This window comes from Lithobates pipiens, unplaced genomic scaffold (genome assembly GCF_037356315.1).
Source record: "Lithobates pipiens isolate NorthernLeopardFrog02 unplaced genomic scaffold, aLitPip1_a1.2 Scaffold_28, whole genome shotgun sequence".
Taxonomy (NCBI): domain Eukaryota; kingdom Metazoa; phylum Chordata; class Amphibia; order Anura; family Ranidae; genus Lithobates; species Lithobates pipiens.
This window is the reverse complement of record NW_027507789.1, coordinates 167,545,613-167,560,167: the sequence shown is the minus strand read 5'-3', so window position 1 is coordinate 167,560,167 and position 14,555 is coordinate 167,545,613.

The following is a 14,555-nucleotide window of genomic DNA, read 5'->3' as shown; positions in this document are numbered from 1 at the left end:
TGGACTTTTGCTCATCAGTCACCATTAGCTGGGCTTGGTGACTGACCCTTGGTAGCTCTACCACAAAGAAGACCTCCTAAAAGGGGAAAAAGATGTAGAGAAATTAACGTGACATCGAAAAATAACACCAGCTGGGTGTCTTAAAGTGGAGGGCCTCCCTGAAAAAAGAAAATACATTAAAAATTAGAAAAAAATCATTAAAAAAAAAAATATTTTTTTTTTTACATACCAGAAATGCCTGTTGCTAGGCACATCCTCCTAATCTGCCTCTTCCTCCTCCGCGGAGATCTTCTTTCTTCTCTCCTCCATGCGGCGTCTTCTGGGTAATGGGTCGCGCTTTGTTCTCGGAACTGTGTGTCCCAGAACACAGCGCGTCCCATTCACAAAGCGTTGTGCGACTCGCGCATGTGCAGTAGGAAACGGGCAGTGAAGCCGCAAGGCTCCACTGCCTGTTTCCCTTACCCAAAATGGCGGCGCCGGGACCAGAAGACCGAGGGACGGGTCAGCCTCGGGCAGCCGACATCGCGGGCGCCCTGGACAGGTAAGTCTACTTATTAAAAGCCAGCAGCTACAGTGTTTGCAGCTGCTGACTTTTAAATTTATTTTTTTTCAAAACCGGCCCTTTAAGAATCCATAAACATTTATTGCTGATAAAATTAGTTTCCCAAGCACACAAACATAGTGCTTCTCTTTTGATAAAGAGCTCTTTCCAGGTGCTTGTATACACTATATTACCAAACGTATTGGGATGCCTGCCTTTACACATACTGTACACGAATTTTAATGGTATCCCAGTCTTAGTCCGCACGGTTTAATATTGAGTTGGCCCACCCTTTGCAGCTATAACAGCTTCTACTCCTCTGGGAAGGCTTATCAGTGTGTCTATGGGAATGTTTGACCATTCTTGCAGAAGCGCATTTGTGAGGTCAGGCACTGATGTGGATGAGAAAGCCTGGTTCACAGTCTCTGCTCTAATTCATCCCAAAGGTATTTTATTGGGTTGAGGTCAGGACTCTGTGCAGGCCAGTCAAGTTCCTTCACCCCAAACTTGCTCATCCATGTCTTCATGGACCTTGCTTTGTGCACTGGTCGAAATCATTAGACGGAGGGGGGATTACGATGTGGGGTTGGGCTTGGCCCCTTCGTTCCAGTGAAGGGAATTCTTAAGGCGTTAACATACCAAGACATTTTGGATAATTTCTTGCTCCTAAAATTGTGGAAACAGGTCGGGGTTGGCCCCTTCTGGTTCCAACATGATTGCGCACCAGTGCACAAAGCAAGGTTCATAAAAACATGGGTGAGTTTGGGGTGGAGGAACTTGACTGGCCTGCACAGAGTCCGCATCTCAACTAGATAGAACACCTTTGGGATGAATTAGAGCGGAGATTGCAAGCCAGGCCTTCTCGTCCACATCAGTGCCTGACCTCACAAATGTGCTTCTTGAAGAATGGTCAAACATTCTGTAAAGAACTAGCGCCAAATGTAGAGCTTTAAGGAAACCACCATTCGCTGTTTGTTCTTTTTAAGGGCTTTGTTTGCCCATTTTTATTAAAGGAAGTTCAGCAAACAAACATAGGTTTCACTCGCAGGGGTTGTCAACATTCCTTTTTCCATCAATAAAACAACATTCAGCCTAGCAGGCTCTCACTTGCAGCACGGCTGCTCTGGCCTTACATGCCAGGCTCTTGTCTGTCTCGTACAGACTGTTCACCGACCAACTTGGTGCATACAGCTAGCAGCCTCTTGCTGCACTGGCTCCCCTGTGGAGCCCTCCTAAAGCCGCGTACACACGGGCGGATTGTATGGCCTACTTAGTCCGCCGAAACACATTTCAGCAGACAGTCCGCTCGTGTGTGGGCTTCAGCGGACTTTTTCAGCGTGCAGTCCGGCGTAGTAAGTATTTCGGAATTTCCGTAATACTGTCCGTCGTACTCGCATTTCGGCGGACAATCCGCTCGTGTGTGTGCCAGTCCGCCGTACTTTTGAAATGAGCGGACTTTTCCCGCCCGGAGAAAAGTCCGCTCATTTCAAGCGGGTATCCAGGTAGGCGGGGCCCGCGAAGGAGACGTCGCTGGCCCCGCCGCCTGGTATGGACTTAAAGGGGAACCCCAACGCCGAAAAAAATCGGCGTGGGGGTCCCCCCAAGTCCACAACAGACCCTTGTCCGAGCACGCTACCCGGCCGGCCAGGAAAGGAGGGGCGAGCGAGCGCCCCCCCTCCTGAGCCGTACCAGGCCACGTGCCCTCAACATGGGGGGTGCCTTGGGGAAGGGGGGGCCGCGCGCCCCCCCCACCCCAAAGCACCTTGTCCCCATGTTGATGAGGACAAGGGCCTCTTCCCGACAACCCTGGCCGTTGGTTGTCGGGGTCTGCGGACGGGGGGCTTATCAGAATCCGGGAGCCCCCTTTAATAAGGGGGCCCCCGGATACCGGCCCCCCACCCTATGTGAATGAGTATGGGGTACAATGTATCCCTACCCATTCACCTGTTAAATAAAAGTACAAAAAAAAACACAACACACGAGATAAAATACTTTATTGCACAGCTCCGGGGGTCTTCCGTCTTCGGGGGTCTTCTCGCCGGACTCCTCCGCTATCTTCTTGTAGCTCTTTTGCTAGCGGAGGAGTCCGGCTTTCTTCCTCGCCGCCGGCCTCTTCTCCCGACTTCGGGGGTCTTGTCCCCCTCTTCGGTTCTTCTGCCGGGCCACCGCGCCTTCTTATAGCTCTTTTACAGGCGGTGGCCCGGTCTTCTGTCGCCGCCGCTGCCTTCCGTTCTTCTTCTTCTTCTTCTCCTTCTTCTCCAGGAGATGTTGACTCGACGATCTCTCCGGCCACAATGCCAGGGCCGCGCTGTGCGGCCACTTATATAGGGACAAGGGGCGGTGTCACATGGCTTTATGTCACATGGGTTGGTCACATGGGTTAATGTCACATGGGGACTATGACATTGTAAGGGGGCGGGGTCACCATGTGACACCAACCCATGTGACATAAAGCCATGTGACACCGCCCCTTGTCCCTATATAAGTGGCCGCGCAGAGCGGCCCTGGCATTGTGGCCGGAGAGAGCGTCGAGTCAACATCTCCAGGAGAAGAAGAAGAAGAAGAAGAAGAAGAACGGAAGGCGGCGGCGGCGGAGACAGAAGACCGGGCCACCGCCTGTAAAAGAGCTATAAGAAGGCGCGGTGGCCCGGCAGAAGAACCGAAGAGGGGGACAAGACCCCCGAAGTCGGGAGAAGAGGCAGAAAGCCGTATTAGTCCGCTCAAAAAGTGCCGTGTGTGGGCAAGTAGCGCGTTCGGAAATTCCGACGGACAGTCCGGCGTACTTTTCCGCCAGACTAAGTACGTCATACAGTCCGCCCGTGTGTACGCGGCATAACTCCTGGCCAGACTTCCTATCTGCCAGGGACACCTGACCAATCAGTATGCTGGCTGTTCTCAAACTCAGGACCCAGGACTAGACATGTGCACACTGAAATATTTCGTTTTGGAATTTATTTTCGTCCAAAAAATACATTTATTTAGTTACTCCCGAAATTCGTTTTTATTTCGCTTTTGGTTTAAAAATTGCACTCTTCCGAAAATCCAAATTAATTAAGGTTGAATCTGTCATTGAAGGCTTATGGTGTCTGTCGAATGTTCAAAGAAGATTAGACGGAGCAGCTAAACTGTATGACTCCGTATAGTTTAGCTGCTCCGTCGAATCTTAGAACTTTCGACAGACACCATAAGCCAAAGATTCGTTGTTTGTATGTTTTTGCTGCTTTGTGGAATCTTTGTCGTTCATGTTAAATGTATATAGTTCAAACAGAAAATGGACTGGTGATAGTGATCACTGATCAGACAGATAACAAGATAGAGTATATAGAATCTATATAGAATCTCAATCTATAATATAGAATCTATATTAATAAATCACCCCCCCCCCCCACAACACGGGCAGCCTCTGAGGCTATCACAACACTAGCAACACTAGTATCACTATCAGGTTCACAACACTAATGCCTTGTACACACGGTCAGAAATTCAGACGGAAAAGGTCCGATCGGGCTATATTGTCGGAAAATCCGATCGTTTGTACACTCTATCGGACTTTTTCTGTTGGAAACTCCGACGGAAAAAATTTGAGAGCAGGATCTCAAATTTTCCGACAACAAAATCCGATCGGACTTAGTCCGATCGTTTGTAGAGAATTCCGATCGGACAAAGTGCCACGCATGCTCAGATCAAATTACGAGACCAAAGCTATTGGCTACTAGCCTGGACGTAGTCCCGTCGTAAAGAACAAACGTCATCACGTTCTGAACGATCGGATTTTCTGCCAACTTTGTCTGACCGTGTGTATGCAACACCAGTTTCGGACATTGTTCAGATTTTGTGGTCGGAATTTCCGACCGTGTGTACAATGGCTAAGACTCCATTCACATAGGGGCAACACGACTTCCAGTGCGACTTTTGGAGGCAACTTGGACACGACTTGAGTATGAATAACAGCGCGACTTGGAGTGACTTCAACGCGACTTGGGGCAACTTACAACACAACTTTAAATCGCCCCAGGCCGTGGCCAATCAGAGAATAATCAGCTCTCGGGGGGAACTCCATGCCCAATTTTAAATAAAAAACATTGGTTCCCCCTTCGGGAGCATACCAGGCCCTTAGGTCTGGTATGGATTTTAAGGGGAACCCCACTACGCTGAAAAAACAGCATGGGGGTCCCCCCAAAATCCATACCAGACCCTTATCTGAGCATGCAGCCTGGCCGGTCAGGAAAGGGGGCTCTCAACATGGGGGGGGAGGTGGGTGCTTTGGGAAAGTGTCAATAAAAAAAAAACACAACACAGGTTTTTAAAGTAATTTATTAATCAGCTCCGGGGGTCTTCTTCCAACATCGGGGGTCTTCCGACTTCTCCGCTCTGTTCGGCCTCTTCTCCTGGTGTCCGGCCTCTTCTCCCGCTATCCGGCATCGAATCCCGCCTCTTCTCCTGGGCTCCTCCGCTATCTTCTTGCAGCTCTTTTACTAGCAGAGGAGCCCGGTCTCCTCCGTCCTTCCCTCTTCTTTCTTCTTCCGATGTTGACACAACGCTCTCTTCCGCTGTAATGGCTTGTGTGACGTGCGTGGCGACTTATATAGGTATGGGGCGTGTCACGCGGTGACCCCGCCCCTTATGACGTCAAGTCCCGGGGCATGTTTTCCCCCTCGAGAGCTGATTATTCTGTGAGAGAGGCAACATTGTCACTTCAATATAGATGGAGATCTGACTTGGAAGCGACTTCCATTGAAATCAATGGGTACAAGTCGCCTAGAAGTCGGATTGAAGTAATACAGGAACCTATTCTGAAGTTGGAGCGACTTCAGTAGTGTGCATTAAGACGGCTCTCATTCACTTAAATAGATTTTTACATGTAGCGCTACTTGAGGCGACTAAGGGCGACTTGGGGCGACTTGAAGTCGGATCCAAAGTTGCCCCTGTGTGAATGGAGTCACACAATAGCAGCAGATTATTATGAAAATGTTAAGTTGAACTGTAGCTTGCTTCACTATTGTTTTTCTGCTGATCTTATGCTTAATTGCTAATAATTTAGATTCTCTGACAAACAGATCAGCTAAGATTGACTGTCTTCTGAAACAATTCAGTGTGTGTGTCTCTCTCTGCTAGCAATCGTAAGTGAAAGTAAGTTGGCTGTACGTGTGTGCTTAGTTCTAGATATTTTACTGCTCCTCCTCTTTGGTTACAATCAGCCAATAACATTCATCATCATCATTATTTTTATTTTACTTCCCCCACCCAATTCCAGCAGCAATCTTTTCTCTCTATCGAATCTTTTCTCTCTATGTCGAATAATCCTGGACTAATAGAGGTAAGGTTAGGCACATTCGACCACAGGTTCGATGGACACAGATTGTTATTGTCAGCGTCATGTCGAATCTCCTATCTATATCGAACTGTTGTCACAACGAAAACGAAAATAAAGCATTTGTTTATGTCGGATCTTTCGTTTTTCGGATTCTGCACTTTTGTTATCATTTGTTAAAACGATAACGAAAATACCTGAAATTCAGACGAAAACGAATGCACATGTCTATCCAGGACTAGGGATTTCATCCTACCTGCATCTCTCAGAAATCCATGGGCTCCAGGTCCCAACGTCGACTTTGCAAAACACTAGGCCTCTTTCACACTGACGTCCCGTTCAGGCCCGCCTGTCAGTTTTTCAGGCGGACCTGAACGGGTGCTCCATAGAGGTCTATGGAGCGTCGGATGTCAGCGGTGACATGTCCGCTGACATCCGACCCGCTCCGATCCGAAAAAGTATAACGGAGGAAAAAGCTATTTTTCCATCCGTCTGCGCATCGGATCGGGTGACGACGGGCACTGCGGTCCGTCGTCATCCGATCTCCCATAGGGGAGAGCGGCGCTGTGACAGATCCGTCCCTGCGCAGTGTGCAGAGACGGACCGGTCATCTCCCTGCTCAGCGGGGATCGACGGAGTGATCCCCGCTGAGGAAACGGATATCCACGGGGCGGATCAGAACTGATCCGCCCCGTGTGAAAGGACCCTAAGTAAACTGAAAGGCTGATTTCCTCTTCATGTTACAAGCTCCCTGGAGCCCCTCAACCCGTCCAGTTGAGAATTCTGGGTCACAACCTACTTCTAGACCCTGGCAGGGCAACGCTCTAGCACAATTTTCATAGACATATCCCTAAACCTTGTGGACAGCCTTCCCAGAAGAGTTGAAGCTGTTATAGCTGCAAAGGGTGGGCCAACTCAATATCAAATCTTACAGACTAAGACTGGGATGCCATTAAAGTTCATGTGCATGTAAAGGCAATACTTTTCATAATATAGTGTAGTTAGAGTCCTATAGGAAATTTTTCTCGTTATTATTTAAATCCTGGCTATCTTTTATGTTCCCTTTATCTTGATTTTATAGGCAATAAATGTTTATGGGCTCATTAGACAACCAGCTGGCATTTGTTTGTCGATCTGGATCTACCCTTTGTTTTTGATGAGAATTCAGTGTCAATGGGGCAACACGAAGCAAGTGAAAAAAAACAATAGGGCAGGAATGAAACCATTGCCTGATTACAGCCTTTTTTTCCTCAGCAGTAGGACTGTCTGCAGGCTGCCCACCTTCCTTCCTCTATTACCAGGCCAAGTATTACGACTACAGTACTCCTCCTAAGGAAAAAAGCTGGCACAGGATTTGTTATGAGACATTCTGATGTGCATCTATGAAGATAGATGCAAGGGGGTGCCAATATAAGTGCAGTATAAACACTTTTATTAAAGTGGATAAAATGACAAGTCATATGCAGACTCACATAAATGAGTGAGAAGTTTGCTTGTCATCCAGTGAGATGTTCGATTCCAGTGGCAATAGAAGCCGAGGCACCATGTTTGGCAAAACCAAGAAGTTAAGGCAACCACCGTGGTGAAGATATTTGTCAGCACACCACACATCTTCAAGTTGAGTCCGAATGTTTTTTTTTATTTAAAGCATGATAGCATCACAAGCAAGAGAGTGTAAAGTTTTGGAATCAAACAAGACCCCTTCGTCAGGCAACCACTGTGGAGCGCAGAACCAAAAGTAAAGTTACACCAGACTCTTTGTTGCTGTTTAGAGATTTGGTCCGATCTCTGGAGAAGCATGCCTCTCTCAAGTGCATATCCAGTCTCAAGATCTATTACTGTTGACTCATTATGGACTTATTTGGCTTTTAATCCCTTCCTGCCAGTCTTATGCCCTTCCCCTATTTGATTGATTTGTACCATTGTCCATAAGGAAGGAACTGTTGCCAACTACATCTGCATTGCGCCATATGTATAACTGTTTTTATTATAGTACATCTATGGCCAGCTTTACTACCTTTTGTATCTAGTCCTTCTGTTATTTTAATACAGTTGTAACATTTAAAAAAGTTTACAGTGAAGTTTCTGTAACACAGTGATCTTCATCATTGAGCTACTTTTAGGACATCATCAAGAAGATTTCCACTTTCCAAAAGTGGCCTCCCACAGAAGGCAGAAGTGTTTTGCTCAGAACCCCTCAGGCACCTGTTTGAACTCAGCAGTCATGGAGCTCTAAGGCTACTGGGGCTCAGCACATCTGAGAAGCCTCCTTAGGAAATCTATTGCTTTTCAGTGGGGTTTACGAGGTCAGACAGAGTCTGCCAAGGGCAGCCTGAGAAGCGAGCAGAATGGCAGGTACCTTTCTTAGGCATTGGCTGCTTCAGAAAAGCTCAATATCTCTGTTATAGTGTGTGTAAATCCAAAACTTTTTGTTTGGTTTTTGGATAGTGGAATGATTACAAGTTTAAGGTTTTTTTCCTCATTTAGATTTTTTCCCTCAATTACTGTCCCAGAACCACAGCAGAAAATAAGGAGATTTCTCCAAAATCAAGGGATATTTGTCACCAGAACAAGTTTCCCCATTGGAAGATTTCCCTTTAACCTGTAATAAATTCACCTAAATGCATAAAAATTTGGTGGACTGAGTGGTGTCGTCCCTGGTCGTCTTTTGCTAAACATAAACAACCACTATAACTCTAAAATCTCTTCAACATAGAGCGTCATTTTTCTGTAGTCCAGGGGTGTCCAAACTTTTTCAAAGAGGGCCAGGTTTGATGAAGTGAACATGCGTGGGGGCTGACCTTTTGCCTGACATTCTTTGAACCATTGAAATTCGATCTAAGTGTGTTCACTCGAGCACTAATACACCCAACAAGAACTCTGTTGCCTTTGTGGCTGTGTGTGAGTAAAGCGATGAGCTTGGGCGTGTTATTTGGATATACCATATTTATCTGCACTTTAAGAGGGAGGTTTCAGGAAAAGAATGACATTTTAAATAGAGAACTGTGAAGCAAAATAAGGGTCAGTGCCCATCTCCAGCCTCACAAGTGCCATGAATGCAGCACCTCCATTGCCATGAATGCAGACCCACCATTGCCATCAGTGCAACACCCTCATTGCCATCAGTGCAGCACCCTCATGGCCATCAGTGCAGCACCCCCATTGCCAGTAGTGCAGCACCCCCATAGCCATGAATGCAGCACCCCCATTGCCAGGAATGCAGCCCCCCCCCATTGCCAGAAATGTAGCACCCCCATTGCCAGGAATGCAGCACCCGCCATTACCAGGAATGCAGCACCCACCTTTGCCAGGAATGCAGCACCCACCATTGCCAGGAATGCAGAACCCACCATTGCCAGGGATGTAGCACCCACCATTGCCATAAATGCAGCAGCCAGCATTGACAGGAATGCAGCACTCGCATTGCCAGGAATGCAAAACCCTCATTGCCAGGAATGCAGCACTCACCATTGCCAGGAATGCAGCACCCACCATTGCCAGGAATGCAGACTCACTATTGCCATCAGTGCAGCTTGATTGATGCGCATCCATCTGCAGCCTTGGAGGGGGGCGGGAAGAGTGTCAAAAGTTTACATACAGGAAAAACTCCTGTTTTCTTGGCGGCCTCTTTAATTGAAAGTCCCACCTCATATGATGGACAGAACAGCCGTCCAAAGGCAGTGCAGGAGATGGGACTTCCTATTACAGAGGCTGCCATGTAAACAGGAAATACTCATGTGTGTACGGCACTCGTCCCGCCTCCTCCCTGTCCCCTCCAAGGCAGCCAGCATATATATCTTTTGTGGCCCCAGCGCTGGGAGATCGTTGGAGGCCACAAAAGATATATAAAGTATCTCACAAAAGTGTGTACACCCCTCACATTTTCAGAAATATTTTATAATATCTTTTCATGTGACAATACTGAAGAAATTACACTTTGCTACAATGAAAATTAGTGAGTGTACAGCTTGTATAACAGTGTAAATTTGCTGTCCCCTCAAAATAACTCAAAACACACCCATTAATGTCTAAACCACTGGCAACAAAAGTGAGTACACCCCTAAGTGAATATGTCCAAATTGGGCCCAAAGTGTCAATATTTTGTGTGGCCATCATTATTTTCTAGCACTGCCTTAACCCTCTTTGGCATAGAGTTCACCAGAGCTTCACAGGTTGCCACTGGAATCCTCTTCCACTCCTCCATGACGACATCACAGAGCTGGTGGATGTTAGAGACCTTGTGCTCCTCCACCTTCCGTTTGAGGATGCCCCACAGATGCTCAATAGGGTTTAGGTCTGGAAACATGCTTGGCCAGTCCATCACCTTTACCCTCGGCTTCTTTAGCAAAGCAGTGGTCATCTTGGAGGCGTGTTTGGGGCCGTTATCATGTTGGAATACTGGCCTGTGTCCCAGTCTCCGAAGGGAGGGGATCATGCTCTGCTTCAGTAAGTCACAGTACATGTTGGCTTTCATGGTTCCCTCAATGATCTGTAGCTCCCCAGTTCCGGCAGCACTTATGCAGCCCCAGACCATGACACTCCCACCACCATGCTTGACTGTAGGAACACTTGTCTTTGTACTCATCACCTGTTTGCCGCCACACAAGCTAGACATCATCTGGACCAAATAAGTTTATCTTGATCTCATCAGACCACAGGACACGGTTCCAGTATTCCATGTCCTTAGTCTGCTTGCCTTCAGCAAACAGTTTGCGCGCTTTCTTGTGCATCATCTTTAGAAGAGGCTTCCTTCTGGGATGACGGCCATGCCGACCAATTTGATACAGTGAATGAATGAATGAATGAAATACTTGTATAGCGCACAATGCGAACTGAATCGCCTCTAGGTATGTACAGTGTGCGGCATATTTTCTGAGCACTGACAGACTGACCCCCAACCCCTTAAAACTCTGCAGCAATGCTGGCAGCACTCATACGTCTATTTCCCAAAGACAAGCCATGGATATGACGCTGAGCATTTGCATTCATCTTCTTTGGTAGACCCTGGCGAGGCCTGTTCTAAGTGGAACCTGTCCTGTTAAACTTCTGTATGGTCTTGGCCACCATGCTGCAGCTCAGCTTCAGGGTCTTGGCAATCTTCTTATAGCCTAGGCCATCTTTATGTAGAGAAACAATTCTTTTTTTCAAATCCTTTTCACTTAGGGTTGTACTCAGTTTTGTTGACAGCGGTTTAGACATTAATGGCTGCATGTTGAGTTATTTTGAGGGGACAGCAAATTTACACTGTCATACAAGCTGTACACTCACTAATCTTCATTGTAGCAAAGTGTAATTTCTTCAGTGCTGTCGAATGAAAAGATATTATAAAATATTTACAAAAATGTGAGGGGTGTACTCACTTTTGTGAGATATTGTATGTCCAAATAACAAGGCGGGCCGTTCAAAACAGCGATTAGCCCGTGGATCAGACTTTGGACATGCCTGCAGTAGTCCACGATAAGACCTTAGAAGGGTGTAGGCAGGTGCAGTCTCATCTGCAGTGGCACTTCAGAGGGAGAGGAAGTCAAGAGGAACCTTGTTCTTCTATGGTTTCCTGGGTCACAAGGGGGCAGCTATCCCATTGGATGCTGATGTCCATCGTAGGTTAGGCAAAATCTATTTAAGACACTGGTTCCTGGGTGTGACGCACATTTCGCATGTGGCTAGAGTAGGGACAGGTCACCCGTCTGTCAGGGATAGTGCTTAGCTTCAGGGAGAGGTTCCTGAGGAGTAGAGAAAGTGCAGGGACACTCCATCCTTCCTAGAAGCCTCCCTACTTGGATAAGGATTGGCTAGGCCGCATTCCACCGCTTGAGACAGATGCTGACAGCGAACCCGAGACCTTCTACTACTACACATTACTTTTACATCCTGTGAGTGCTAGTTGGGCTGTCTTCCCGTCAGGCTTGTTATATTTTGTCAAAATTCAATTACAATTTACTGTATATCTCTGTTCTCTGTTCCTGGACTGCAAGTCTGTTTTTTCGCGGCACCAAGCTGTACCTACTCACAAGGGGACCTTGAGATAACACAGGAGCTAGGGAATTCTATCAAGCATTTACAACACTTTCCTGGTCGCGTAAATAATTTGGAATAATGTGGTTACAAAGGTAAAAGGTTTTCTTACCTTAAAAGAGAAGTATGGGAATCCGATTTTTTCCATAATCATACTTACCTAGGTGGATGCAGCATCAGACCGATGCTGCATCTGTCCACTGCCACCTGTTCACTGAGAACTGAGCCACGAACACCGCCGATGGCTTGGTTCTCTCACCTCCCTGAGCGGACTGTCAATCAGCAGCTCTCCTGCTCTGCTCCTCCACGCTCACTGGAGTGCTGAGCTGTAGAGGGGCGGGGAGTGGCCGTCTCAGGGGCTCGCTGAGAGGCTGAGACTGCCAACAGTCCAGGCACCTGGTGGATCCAGACTTCCAGAGTCGTGATGACGCGGGGCCTGGACTGATTCCAGTGACGTCAGCTGAGAACGAACTTCAGACCACTCTCCGCTGAAAATGGGTCACAGGAGTGCAAAACTAATTGCACTCCTGTGACCCAGAGGAGAAGCCCAGCCTAAAAAGCTCCGACTGTACTTCTCCTTTAATGCATTCTCTACATTAAAGAGAAACTGCAGTCTGCTCAGATAATTTATAATAAAAACATCTTTGCCATTCTGAAGCTTCCCTCCAACCACTTTGCATATTGTTTTATACATATTGTGATTCTGTACTTGCCAAATATGCTACAGAAATCTCCCTCCACTAAATCTGGCTGCAACCCTTTTAACTGTGGGCAGCTGAAGCTGCTGCCTGTTGTCAGGTCACCTGAGACCAGGTGACAGATGCACTCCGTAGGAGCCGGAAGTGCACCGCTAGGTAGTGGACCTTAGGACTGACTGCTGTGGATTGTACCCAGGGGGATTCAGGACTAGGGATGAGCTTCGTGTTCGAGTCGAACATACGTTTGACTCGAACATCGGCTGTTCGCCCGTTCGGCGAATTACGAACGTTATGGGCCGTTCGTGCCAAATTCGTGTGGCGCTCACAGCCCACAATGCACTGCGATGGCGCAGTGCATTGCTGGCTCATGATTGGCCAAGCATGCACTGTGACCCCGCATGCTTGGCCAATCACGGCGCCGGCAGCAAGGAGAGCCATGATTGGCCACAGGCAGGATGCCTGTGGCCAATCATAGCTCAGGCTGTGTAGTACACGCCCCACACTATATAAGGCCACCAGCGCGGCGGCCTTGTGTAGTGTGTTGGCGTCTGAAGCAGTTAGTGGGTGTTCTGTGTACCTTCAACACAGTATACACCGATCGTTATCGGCCGATTTTCGATCTTGCTCTTCTGTAGTGGTTGTTGTCTGCGTGCCGCAGTATACACCGCTATATTCACCTCACCTATATAGCTAGTGATCTATCTTTTATAATAGAGCTTGCAGTCAGTAGTGTTAGGAGCTTGTGCGTGCTGTCTGCGTGCTCTGTACCCAGTACACACCTACATAGCTCTTCTCTATTTGAGCCCACTTGCCATTTGCAGGAGTTATTGGAAGTTGTGTGTGCCTCCAGCACAACACAGTATACATCTGTATATACCCCTTTATCTCTGGTGTTCTATAATAAAGGCATCTGCAGGAGTTAGTGGGTGTTTTGTGCCTCCAGCACAATATACACCTGTATCTACCCTTTATTGCTGTTCTCTAATAGAGCCATCTGCAGGGCTTAGTGGGTGTTGTGTGACTCCATTACAGTATACCCCTTTATCTCTGGTGTTCTATAATAAAGGCATCTGCAGGAGTTAGTGGGTGTTGTGTGCCTCCAGCACAATATACACCTGTATCTACCCTTTATTGCTGTTCTCTAATAGAGCCATCTGCTGGGCTTAGAGGGTGTTGTGTGACTCCATTACAGTATACCCCTTTATCTCTGGTGTTCTATAATAAAGGCATCTGCAGGAGTTAGTGGGTGTTGTGTGCCTCCAGCACAATATACACTACCCAACTGCTGTTTTACCCAACTCCCTTCAGGCCATTACCATGTCTGAAAGGCCAGCAAGGAGAGGCAGACAGGCGCGAGCCAATAAAAGAGGGCAAGCAGGCTCTGTGTCTAGAGACAACAGTGCTGGTCGTGGACGCGGTGCATTGTCATCAGCACGTGGCCATGGGACACGCTTGTCCTTCTTTTCGGCAGCTGGACATGTTGAACTGCAACATGCCAACGACTTGGTAGAGTGGATGACCAAGCCCTCTTCATCCTCCTCATCCTCTCTCACCCAGTCTCAGGGTACTAGCAAAGCAGCTGCCAACGCATCGTCTTCCCTCCTCTCAATGTCATCATCAGTGACTCCTTCCCTAGACCCACCACGTCCTCCTGAGGAGTCTCCTGAACTCTTTGAGCACAGTGTTGGGTACATGCTCCAGGAGGATGCCCAGTGTTTTGTAGGCTCTGATGATGACACTCAGCTAGAGGAAGGCAGTAGCGTGAATGCAGAGAGAGGGGATGCTCAAGAAGGACAGCAATCTGGCAGTCATGTTCCACAAGCTGCAGCATATTGCCAGGTTTGCTACAGCGATGAAGAGGGAGGGGATGATGAGGGCACTGACTCCACGTGGGTGCCTGGTAGGAGAGAGGAGGAGGAGGAGGAGAAGGAGGAGGAAGCACATGTCCAACGAGGCAGGATGCCCTCTGGGGGCCAGCTTAGGGGCAGCA